This window comes from Portunus trituberculatus, chromosome 37, assembly GCF_017591435.1.
Source record: "Portunus trituberculatus isolate SZX2019 chromosome 37, ASM1759143v1, whole genome shotgun sequence".
Classification (NCBI taxonomy): domain Eukaryota; kingdom Metazoa; phylum Arthropoda; class Malacostraca; order Decapoda; family Portunidae; genus Portunus; species Portunus trituberculatus.
This window is the reverse complement of record NC_059291.1, coordinates 32,696,104-32,708,727: the sequence shown is the minus strand read 5'-3', so window position 1 is coordinate 32,708,727 and position 12,624 is coordinate 32,696,104. Positions and strand designations below refer to the sequence as shown.

Here is a 12,624-nt window from a genome sequence, read left to right as displayed (position 1 = left end):
TGTTTTGTTTTTTGTTCTTTTTAGTTTTATTTTGAATGACAGAACAGAATGGAGGCAGGAAGCAGAGAGAGAGAGAGAGAGAGAGAGAGAGAGAGAGAGAGAGAGAGAGAGACGTGCTTGTGTTACTGATGATTTTTTGTTCAGGCGAGTCAAAACTTTGCCTCAGCTTTGTGTGCGTGAAGGAAATCTCGTATTTTTCACCTACATTTTTCTTCAGGGATAAAGAAAAAAGACTTCCTTCATTTATATTCCTGACGAGGTGATCACAATACCTACTGACTCTCTCTCTCTCTCTCTCTCTCTCTCCCTATCACCAACACTCTTCAGTACTTTACTCAGAACAGCAGTACTATTATAGCCCTCTTCCTCCTTCCCAACCTCTCTATCACGCACTCCGGCGATCTATTGAGGTCATCGCTATAGATAACCTTCGTCTCTCATCCCTCGACCCGCTCCTGCTCTGTGCCATTGGTCAGATAAGCCCTGCACGTCCTTCTCCACCGTGTCCAGCTCAAGGTTACTGGATATCATTCTGAGGTGGCGCTGGAGGATTGGGCTGAGTGGTGATCGTAGCTAAGTTTTTGTCAAGATTGCCTAAATGTTTCCTTGTCTAGTCTAATCTTTGTTTCTCTTGATGTGATTGTGTGGAAGTTATTGATTTTTTTTATTTATTGTTATCTATTTGTTACTTAAGGGCATTTCAGTGATATTTTTTTTGGCATTGTGGTTTCGAAGGATATTTAACGAGTGAATTGATTATCTACAGTTATTTGAGTTTTAAGAGTATTTTTTGGAATAATAGTGATGGTTAAGCAACTGAAGTTTTCAAGGGTATTTTCATTATTCTATTGATCTTTTTAGGTATATATTTATCATTACGCATTTTCAATATGGAAATTGAAAAAAAACTCGGACTACAAGAAGAGGAGGTATTGAATAGAAAGAGATGGAAGAAGTTAACTCGAGCTGCTGAAACAACAACAACTACAACAACTACTACTATTACTACTACTACTACTACTAACGTCGTGTGAAGAATAAGACTTTTAACGTGGAAAATATTGAGATAATCTGACTCATCTCAATTGCTCTAAAGCCACTCAACAAAAACAGTTACAAAGACCTGCAAGAAAGAGGTTGAAGAGAGTATGTTTCGTAGTATGTAGTCAGTGTAATGTTGAGAGGTGGCTGAGGGAAGGAAAGTGTCAGTGTCACAGTATACACTTGATTATGAAGGAACCATGTGTCAAATAAGAGTGAAAAGCTTATAAAAATTTGAAAACTTATTCTGAACATCAATCTCTCTCTCTCTCTCTCTCTCTCTCTCTCTCTCTCTCTCTCTCTCTCTCTCTCTCTCTCTCTCTCTCTCTCTCTCTCTCTCTCTCTCTCTCTCTCTCTCTCTATTTCCGTCTTTCCGTGAAGGTGCATCACACACACACACACACACACACACACACACACACACACACACACACACACACACACAAACCGGAAATGAAAAAGTTACAAGTATTTACCTGTCCCCAAATAAATAAACAAAATATGGTGTATGTATATGTGACATCGAGAGAGAGAGAGAGAGAGAGAGAGAGAGAGAGAGAGAGAGAGAGAGAGAGAGAGAGAGAGAGAGAGATCACCTGCCGCGTACTAGTTTAGCGGTAAGAGTGTGTGGGGTGAGATGAAGTGAAGGGCAGGTAGCTGAAGGAGAGCGGGAGATGAGAGGACACAGGTGTTTATTTATTTCTCTTTTGACGGCCTCAGGTGTGGGTTAGGAAGGCTTCTTTCTGTTTGGGGATGCGGTGGTGTGTAGGTTGTGCGGGCGGTGAAGGAAGTGGTGAGGTGTTCGGTGTGTGTGTTTGTATGTATTTGTGTGTGTGTGTGTGGGTGGGTGTGTGTGTGTAATAATTGTGTGTATTTTGAGCCAAGTTCTGTGTGTTTGAAATGGAGAGTGAGTGTAATTGCATCTACGTGTGGGAGGGATTTTGTAGCATAGATTAAGGGAGGGTGATGTGTGTGTGTGTGTGTGTGTGTATGTGTGTGTTTCACTGTTTGATCTGCTGCAGTCTCTGACGAGACAGCCAGACGTTACCCTACGGAATGAGCTCAGAGCTCATTATTTCCGATCTTCGGATGGGCCTGAGACCAGGCACACACCACACACAAGGTCACAACTCCTCGATTTACATCCCGTACCTACTCACTGCTAGGTGAACAGGGGCTACACGTGAAAAGAGACTCACCCAAATATCTCCACCCGGCCGGGGAATCGAACCCCGGTCATCTGGCTTGTGAAGCCAGCGCTCTAACCACTGAGCTACCGGGCCGTGTGTGTGTGTGTGTGTGTGTGTGTGTGTGTGTGTGTGTGTGAGAGAGAGAGAGAGAAAGATGTAAGTATTGGCTTATGTTAAACATGCACAAGGTTGAAAAAAAATAAATAAAGACAAGCAAGAGGGGAAGAAAAAAAGAAAGGCAAGATGAATACGACATTAAAAGTACATAGCTAGTCATGCAACTTAGATATTTATTTTGCTGAACATTTTAGCATAGACACCGGGCCACTATGAAGCATCTGGCCTAACAAACAATGGAAAAGAAAAAAACTAAAGAAAAAGTAAAAAAAATGTACATATATGCACGTAATTAATCTCTCTCTCTCTCTCTCTCTCTCTCTCTCTCTCTCTCTCTCTCTCTCTCTCTCTCTCTCTCTCTCTCTCTCTCTCTCTTCCCTGTGATACTTATATTGAAAATCATATTCCTCACTAATACAAGAAAAAATAAGGAGAAACGCTGCATCAAAACCACTGTCATCGGTAATAAAGAAGAAAAACAAAAATAAAGATTTAGGGCCAAAGAAATCGTGGGAAGGGAATGAGTGAGGAGGAGGAGGAGGAAGAAGAGGAGGAGGAGGAGGAGGAGGAGGAAGTGGCGAAGGAAAGACCTGTGTGCTTGGGCGCTTACGTTTTGGTTAAGGAGATTGGTGGAGAGTGAGGGATTATCGAACTTCCAAATAGATTGATTGACAGCTTCCTCCGAACCGCTCACTGTTTACACGGGAACCTCGCCGCTACGAAAATGGCCAAAGATGGAATTCGTAAACTTGAATTATATTAGCGGAATTTCTTATTTCTTCTCTTATATATTGTTATAGTTGCTGTTATTTTTTTTACTACTTAGGAAACACTTTTTAATTAGTTAGAAATATTAAGACGCTTTCCTCCCCCAAAGACGCTTTTCCAAGAGAGAGAGAGAGAGAGAGAGAGAGAGAGAGAGAGAGAGAGAGAGAGAGAGAGAGAGAGAGAGAAAATATTGTACGGATATATATAGCTTTGCATATATAATAGAGCTTTGCTTGAAATTAATTACATTGCCGTGGGAATATCAACGTGTGTGTGTGTGTGTGTGTGTGTGTGTGTGTGTGTGTGTGTGTGTGAGTGTGTGTGTGTATACGTGCAAGTGCGTTCTTCCATGTTTCATTTTTATCTGTGGACGTGTGTGCGTGCATGCGTGCGTGCGTGCGTGCGTGCGTGCTAGGCTGCTCGTTACGCCCCACGCTGCGGGAAAGCCGAGATCGCAGCCATTTAAGGAGCCATTAAGTCCTCGTTGTCGGCGTCTCTTGGCGGGAACTGAAGACGAGCCGCTCATGTGGGAACTTTGTGCAGGAGGAACGGGGGACGGAGGGGTTAGGAGGAGGAGGAGGAGGAGGAGGAGGAGGAGGAGGAGGAGGAGGAGGAGGAGGAGGAGGAGGATTAAGGAACGAGGAAGGACGAGAGAAAAAGAAGAAAAGAAAAGAAGTAATGAGTGAAATAAGAAGGTGTAGAAGGAAGAGAGTTGCAGAGTAGAAGCACAAAAGATGAAGGAAAAGGAGGAAGAGGAATATGATAAAAAAAAGAACAAGAAGAGCAAGAATAAGAAAAAAATAAGAGGAAAGAAGAGATAAAGTCGGAAGACAAATAGTGAAATAGAGGAAGAGGAAGAATAACACAGAAATTATATTTAGTATGCACACAAAGGAGTAACCAATTTTCTCAGTCTTCGTCCTCCTCCTCCTCCTCCTCCTCCTCCTCCTCCTCCTCCTCCTCCTCCTCCTCCTCCTCCTCCTCCTCCTCCTCCTCCTCCTCCTCCTCCTTCTTTCTGATCTTCCTTATTCTTCTTCCTCTCTTTACAAGTTTCATTCCCCCTCTGTTTGGCCTCCCACCATCACTACTTGCATAAGTGGATATTTTAAGGTTTAACTAAACACATCCCCTAAATATTTACGTTTCTCTCTCTCTCTCTCTCTCTCTCTCTCTCTCTCTCTCTCTCTCTCTCTCTCTCTCTCTCTCTCTCTCTGTGTGTGTGTGTGTGTGTGTGTTTCAAATCGAAGCAGAGAGAGAGAGAGAGAGAGAGAGAGAGAGAGAGAGAGAGAGAGAGAGAGAGAGAGAGATAGTTATTTAAATGTGATAATTTTGAGGTGTTTTGATAAATTATACAAATGAACTGCAATCAAGGGACAACGATTATTGAACACACACACACACACACACACACACACACACACACACACACACACACACACACACACACACACACACACACACACACACACACACACACACTCTCTCTCTCTCTCTCTCTCTCTCTCTCACAAGCGGAGGTGCAATTTTGCCCAATTGGCCTGACTTACAGCGGCAACAGTTTTGTTAGACAGCCACTACCACAGCACTCATCTCCACCATCACCACCACCACTAACAGCTACGTCTACCCTCCATACGACAGCAACGCATCACCACCACCACCATCAAAGCCACCACCAAAATATATGTTCGCTGATACGAGATTATTTTTACTATTATCGCCATGTTAATGACCCTCATTATACCCAGTCACCACCGCCGCCACCACCACCACCACCATTATCACCAGGAACAGCACCACCACTAGCAGCAACAACATCAACAACAATTACAACAACAACAACAACAACAACAACAACAACAGCAACAACAAAACAACAACAACAGCAACATCAATAACGACAACATCATTTCTATAGGAGTAGAAACGTTCTTGTCCTCATCTATCAACAGCTTCTCTCTCTCTCTCTCTCTCTCTCTCTCTCTCTCTCTCTCTCTCTCTCTCTCTCTCTCTCTCTCTCTCTCTCTCTCTCTCTCTCTCTCTCTCTCTCTCTCTCTCTCTCTCTCTCTCTCTCTCTCTCTCTCTCTCTCTCTCTCTCTCTCTCTCTCTCTCTCTGTTCATTACGCTTCAGTAGAATGACCTTGGGATGTCATTAGGATGTGTGTCGACTCTCTCTCTCTCTCTCTCTCTCTCTCTCTCTCTCTCTCTCTCTCTCTCTCTCTCTCTCTCTCTCTCTCTCTCTCTCTCTCGATGAATGTAAAATACACGAAAGGCATAAATGACAGACCGTCTGACTTGAGAGAGAGAGAGAGAGAGAGAGAGAGAGAGAGAGAGAGAGAGAGAGAGAGAGCGGTGACAACTCCATTCATTCCTGACCAAAATTATTCACTCCTCTTGTCGCCTCCATTCTCAGATTGTTAATTTGGTTTGTCGCGGTGAGTGTGTTGTGTGCTTCCAGTTCGATCACGGTTGTTACCTTGATTTTTTTATAGCATATGGGGTTTTCACGAGAATTTATGGGCTGAATTAGGTATTTTTTGGGGTACCTCCTGTCTGAAAGCCCACCCGTTAGAACACCGTTGAGCTTAGTATGGAAGACCAACCTACATTCGAACCGTGGCCAGGATTCGAACCCGTGCACTTCGAGACCCCTGGGACCCCAAAGCACGCATGTTTCCACTGTACCACGGCGGTCCCTTTGTTTCGGTAGCTACTATATTTCATTACCACTGGGAAAGTTACATTCGCAGGTGACGGAAAATGTTTGGTAAAAAAAAAAAATGCGGGTATTTCTCATGTTACTGTTTTCACTGTATCTTTCTATCATTATTCCATATTTTTTCTTTTTTTCTTTCGATGTTTTGGTTATCGTTTGTCATTTTGTGTTTCCTTTTTTTTTTTTTTCCTTTTTTCTTTTGTATTTTTTGAAGTGTCAGTTATCGTGTGTCATATTGTGTATCCCCCTTTTTTTTTCGTCTTTAGCGCACTTTTCTTTCATGTTTTTCTACCTTTTTTTTTTTTTCTCTCTTTCAATTGTGCATTTTCTGTTTTCTGTGCCTCGATACCTGTTCCGAAAACTCTAATATGTATTCGGCAACATTTTACCTCTAACATTATTTCTCTTAAAATATTCATTTCTCTCTCTCTCTCTCTCTCTCTCTCTCTCTCTCTCTCTCTCTCTCTCTCTCTCTCTCTCTCTCTCTCTCTCTCTCTCTACTCTTTTATTTATTCCTGATTGTCCCTTCCCCTTCGAATCGTCCTCTCAACTCCCCCATCCCTCTCACTGGCTGTCATTCCTTCCCTTACGCGCTGACAGCCTCCGGGACTGTAGGCTTCCAAGGTTCCCCCATTCAGTGCCTCTAAGCGACGTTTACTGAGGCCAGTCACACAGGAGTAACCCACATGCCCTTATCAATTATGTATATGTCATTCTTCTTATTCCTCTGAGTGTTTTGCTGTGTTTATTTTCTTTGTGGTGAGCGCCTGCCTGTTTGTTAGTGTGTTGTGTTAGTCCAGTCCTCTGTGGTACTTCAGTTGTGTGTGTGTGTGTGTGTGTGTGTGTGTGTGTGTGTGTGTGTGTGTGTGTGGGTGGGTGTCCTGTTTCTGTTTCTTCACATGGAATTTCAAGTAGCACCAAATCTACAGTGCACTATCTTACGAATTATTAAATATCGAACGATGTACATTACAATTGCAGAGAAAAAAACAGAAAAATCTCAAGATATTATTGTGTGTTCGGACAGTGGGACACGAAAGGTTGTCTGTCTGGAAATATGTTTTCCTTATAGCAAAGGAGGCACTGTGGTGGTGTGACGTCTGGCATAAAGGATGTAGTAAGGAACGTCACGCCATTGTCCTCGTGGTTGCCCTTTTATTTTCTGATTTTGTCGTTTATGGTTGTCACTCACACCACCAACCACCGCTGCCATGCACTGACTGCCTAACCTAACCTAACCCGCCTAGTCCAGCCCAGCCCATCCCATCTCGACCTAGACTCGCCCTCTCCTATCCGCCAGAATAATACAACACAACAAACCTCACCATTTTTACGTTGTGAATCATCAGCACACAGCCAGCGATGGACGGGTGGCTGCCTCTCAACAAAAGAACACACACATACTAAAAGACAACAAAAATAAATAAAAGCCGAAAAAAATGGACCAACTCAATATAATGAATTGTAACTCAACGGCATGTGTGTGTGTGTGTGTGTGTGTGTGTGTGTGTGTGTGTGTGTGTGTGTGTGTGTGTGTGTGTGTGTGTGTGGCGAAGAGCACCAACACGCTAGTCCTAATCTGGTACAATGGTGAGCGGGGGCCAGCGGAGGGAGCATTGCAGTTTGCCGTTCGCACCTTCAGTAGGTCCCCATGTAGGAAGGCGTGGAGGGTGGCGGTGCTTCCGGTGTCAGTCACGGCACATCAGTGGAATGCACCGGTAATGAGGGATGAGTCTGGCCTGTGTGTTCCGGTCGGGTCACGGTTGGGATCTCGCCGCCACGCCCTCTGCGGCCGTCGCTCCCTCTCTGGGCTGTGTCAGGGCACTTAACTGGGGCCGCATCACATTGTTATTGCCTCTCAAGGTCACTACGAGAATACACACACACACACACACACACACACACACACACACACACACACACACACACACACATACACTGATGTCAAATATATCAATAATTCACTGTCAGCCACGACCGGCATCACCACCACCACCACCACCATCTCCACCACCAGCATCACTGTCACCATTCGCCACCACTACCAGGTCCACCACCATCACCACCAGTTTCGTCACTCACTGATTACACTTCATTCATATTTTGCAGTAGGTCTTTTTCTGAATGCCCTTATGTCCTCCTTGGTACATCGCCACGCACATGGACACGGACACACACTCGAGGTAACTTAGAAATTGTTTCAACACTAAAATGAACCACCTTTCAGAATATATGCTGGGATTCGCTCCTGTACTTCGTTCTGGACACACACAGGAGCAGCGAGGGTACAGCGCACCGCCTCGGGGGATGCTGGTCGCCTGGCAGCCCGCGAGGAACTATCATCCATTCCTCAGACTCGGACAGTTCTCACCCCGCACTCCCTCCCTCAGCCACCCCTCCACTGCGCGACACTTCTGCGCATTCTTCCCTCCCTTTTACCCACCTCTGCTCTCCCTCCTCCCTCCCCTCGCTGAGTGCTCCCCTCACTCCCCATATCTCACCCTCATTGAGCTGCTAATAATGAACATACGGGCGGCGGGGGGCGGCGGGGAGCTGACTCTTAGGGGGGCGGGTCCTATGGGAGATGGAGTCGGGTTTGCCGGCCAATAAAAACAATTATTCCCTCGTCCGTGGGAGTTTGGACGAGGTGCACACACACACACACACACACACACACACACACACACACACACACACACACACACACACACACCGTTTTCTCTTTCACCCGCAAGTCTTGTCAATTTAGTCCACTTATACCCGCGTTGGTCGAGTCTCGGGTACTGTGTCTCCTCCTTCTCCCGGCCGACTCTTTTTTTCTCTTCCTATGTCATCCACTTCCCCTCCCATTCTCTCTCTCTCTCTCTCTCTCTCTCTCTCTCTCTCTCTCTCGCTAGCGGTCCGTATTCAGAAACGCTTTGCTCTCTCATTGCGAATGTTTTCCAAGGCCACAGAAATGATTAGCGGGGTTTTCAAAAGTGTTGCTCCAGTTGATAATGTAGAAATCTTATCAATCTGCCTCTAGAACCATAAAAACACCTTAGGAAATTCGTGCAAGTTTAGATATAGCCTTTTGAAATAATGGGGGTGAAGCACAGAAGCGTTTGAGAATACGAGCTTTCTCTCTCTCTCTCTCTCTCTCTCTCTCTCTCTCTCTCTCTCTCTCTCTCTCTCTCTCTCTCTCTCTCGTTGCAGCATCACATCACACCACGCGCCGTAAATCTGTGAGCTGATCCGCGATTAATTCACCGCGCCGGAGTCTTTGCTTGAATAGTGTATCGATTAAATGAAGTCATAAATCAAGGGAGACGCCACGTGCGGGGCTCTGGGAGGACGAGGGAGAGGAGGAGGAGGAGAAGTAGGAGGAGGAGGAGGGGTATTGTGGTTAGTGGTTTGTCCTACCCATTCCGCCATCTCTCCCTTCCTCCGGCCCCATCCCTCACTTCTCTCCGTCTGCCTCCCTTCCTTTACCTCTCTTACCCAACCAACCTTCCACCCACACGCCAAGAAGATGTGGTTGGAACATCGGTATTTCCACGTTCATTATGTGTGTTTGTGTGTGTGTGTGTGTGTGTGTGTGTGTGTGTGTGTGTGTGTGTGTGTGTGTGTGTGTGTGTGGTGGCGGAAATGGGCTCATATTGGTACCGACACGAACGTTCAGAAAGAGAGAGAGAGAGAGAGAGAGAGAGAGAGAGAGAGAATGAAATTAGGTAACTGAAGTGTCTTAGAGTGTTCAAATGATTTCACTTTAAAACTCACAACTACTAATGCTGCCTACTCTTCTTCCCCTCCTCCTCCTCCACTCCTCTTCTTCCTGCTACTCTTCTTCCTCCTCTTGCTCCGGCTTCCTCCTACTTCTCCCTTCCTGCATGTTCCTCTGCTCTCTTTTGTCCCTTTTATTCCGTCACTTCCCCTTTATTATCGTTTTATTCATCCACACACCGGGAAAGAATAACCAAACAGAGGCCACGGAGCGAGTTTTGGGGGGATTAATTTACATCGCGACCCTACCCATTAACCATTATACTCTCTCTCTCTCTCTCTCTCTCTCTCTCTCTCTCTCTCTCTCTCTCTCTCTCTCTCTCTCATAGGGGAAAAAACTTTGCAAATGAGTTTAAATGAGAATACAATTAAACTGATTTTTGAAATATGTGTAAAAGTGAAATCAAACTACTCTGATGTTTAACTTGAAAGTGTCCATAGCGAGGTAGGTTTGGGAGAACAGTGTCCTGCAGCCTTCTGATTTGCTGTCCTTTTCCTCTTACTACTACAGTTTTGATGGTCACGGGTTAAGTTACCTCGTGAGAACCGCAATTTTATTCTCTCTCTCTCTCTCTCTCTCTCTCTCTCTCTCTCTCTCTCTCTCTCTCTAGTTAAACATAAAGAAAAGATATGTTAAGTACAAATAAAGACAGATATTACGTGGTGGTAGAGCTACCTCTGTCTTGCGCTTAGCTATTCAAAAGTTAATGCTCTACTATTATCAATATTATTTACTACTACTATTATTATTACTTGTACTACTACTACTACTATTATTACTACTACTACTTGTAACATCTCCATCTGACTGATTACCGTACAGTATCTCCAATAACTTTTTAGATAGTTCTAGTGATAACATTTGGAGAGAGAAGAAAAAAAAAAATGGTGCTCTTATTTTACAGCTCTGTGTGTCTGTATCTATCTTGATGAGAGTAATAACAGTGACAATGGTAATGATGATGGTAATGGTACAGTACTGCCTTCGGACACGGCTGACCCATTAAAGGCAAGAGTGTTTGAAATTTGCTTAAACTATTCCTTTAAAGCAAAACTCAATGACCCACTTCAACAAATGGGCAATGCAGGAAGCAGTAACCTTAGTCCATTACGCTTATCACTGCCATTTGGGAACTTTCAATACTGTACGCATAGAAATGTTCATAGGAGGAGAGAAGAAAAATATCGAAACTCAGCCAAAGGAAATGTAGGGATTATTCTGTCTTCATTCAACAGGAAGGACTTTACTTGATTTTTCTTTTTTAATCTTGTTGTTACTAAATATTTGTGATTTTTTTTTGAATGAGGAAGAAGGAAATGTACTTTTTTTTTTCATCATTTGGTGAGATCATGATATCAAATGTTCTCGCTTTGTTAGTCTCTTGGTTTCGTATGAATGAAGTTAAAAGTAAATTTCGTAACTCAACTAAAGCTGTTATACCGTTTGTGTAACATGAGACCCATCGCTCGCACACACACACACACACACACACACACACACACACACACACACACACACACACACACACACACACACACACACACACACACACACACACACACACACACACACACACACACACAGAATGACTAGAGTAAAACGAAGCTGTGTGTCTGTTTATCTTTCCCATCTGTCATTTCAGTCTATTCTTCCTGGCAACAACAACACTTTTGTCACCAGGAGGAGCTACGGGAGGGTAATGGTCATACTTCTGCTTATGGTAGTATTAGTAGTAGTAGCAATAGTGACTGTTGTTGTAATAGTAAAAGCAGCAGTAGCAACAATAGCAATGATAGTTATAACAGCAGCAACATCATTACGAGCAGTAACATAACCAACATTACCACTACTACCACCATCAATAATCTCTACCAATAGCAACAGCAGTAGTAGCAGCACCAGCAGTAGTAGCAGCAATAGCAGTAGTGACAGTAGGAGAGATAGGAGCATCAGTAGCACCAGCAATCATTTCTCTTGGTATTAAGTTTGATCTCAGTGACAAGGCCTGAAAATGAACAGACGAGTCAACAGACAGGCAGCATAATGGCTCTATCAAGGAGGGTTTGTGGGTGTGAGATGAGGACGCCACGCCACGCCACGCTGCCAGGGATGTTGTGGCTGCCCCTTCATCCCCTCCTACACCTCACTCTGGATTAGGCGGTACACTGGTGGGTGGCAGGGGCAGGGATGTCAAGGAAGAGGGGACACGGGCTGCACAGGGACAGGGAGGGAAGGGGGTGGCAGGGAGAAAGACGCCGCCTAAGCCAGAACGAGATGTGATCGACACTTGACAGACCGGACCGCGTGGGGCTGTGAAAAGGAGGGGAAGGGAAGGGGAGAAGAGGGGAAGGGAGGGTTTGGGAGCTTCCTTACCCGCAGCCCTGACGTCCGCTTTCTCTCTCTCTCTCTCTCTCTCTCTCTCTCTCTCTCTCTCTCTCTCTCTCTCTCTCTCTCTCTCTCTCTCTCTTTCTCTTTCTCTCTCTCTCGTCCCAGTCCCTGAATATCATCATCCTTTACTGCTCTCTAATATTCCTCAGCGCTTTGTTCCGTATGACGTCAATTCATTTTTGAGGTATTCTTGCACGAACGTTTTCATCTACTTGAGAACATTTTCGCATTGTTGAATATTCCGTATGGCTTTCTATTCATCCTCCTTCATTTTTTTTTAACCTTCCTCTCCATACACAAGGGTTAAAACACCAGAAAATGATTTTAAAAACTTGGCGCCTCCGTAGTGAAAGGTGCTTTGTGTTCGAGGGGAGAGAGATGGGACGCCTCGTGTGGTGTAAACAAAAGCAGGGGAAGGAGAAACCACTTCCAAGGTACGCTGCTTCCTTTTTGTGTGTATAATAGAGGAGAAAGGAGATGAAAACAGGTGGAGGAAGTGGCGCCGGAGGAGATGGAAGGCAGGAAGGGAATGAAGGAGGAAAAATTAAAAGAAATGCAAAGGAAGAACAAACAGAAACACATTTTTTGTTTTTTTTCCAGTTGCTTGTGTGTTGTATACTTCCTGACAGACAGTGGGAGGG

The 12,624-nt window shown here is 44.6% G+C and overlaps 1 protein-coding gene across 8 annotated transcripts in view; it reads right to left on the bottom strand.

The window, feature by feature from the left end:
- LOC123514107 (hemicentin-1-like) overlaps positions 1-8,203 on the bottom strand; it is a 314,035-nt gene extending 305,832 nt beyond the window's left edge. For all 8 annotated transcript variants that reach the window (XR_006677523.1, XR_006677525.1, XR_006677522.1 and 5 more), the window contains exon 1: positions 8,053-8,203. The gene's annotated coding sequence lies outside the window, so the exon portion shown is untranslated. The remainder of the gene's footprint in view (positions 1-8,052) is intronic.
- Between the last annotated feature and the right edge of the window lie 4,421 nt (positions 8,204-12,624).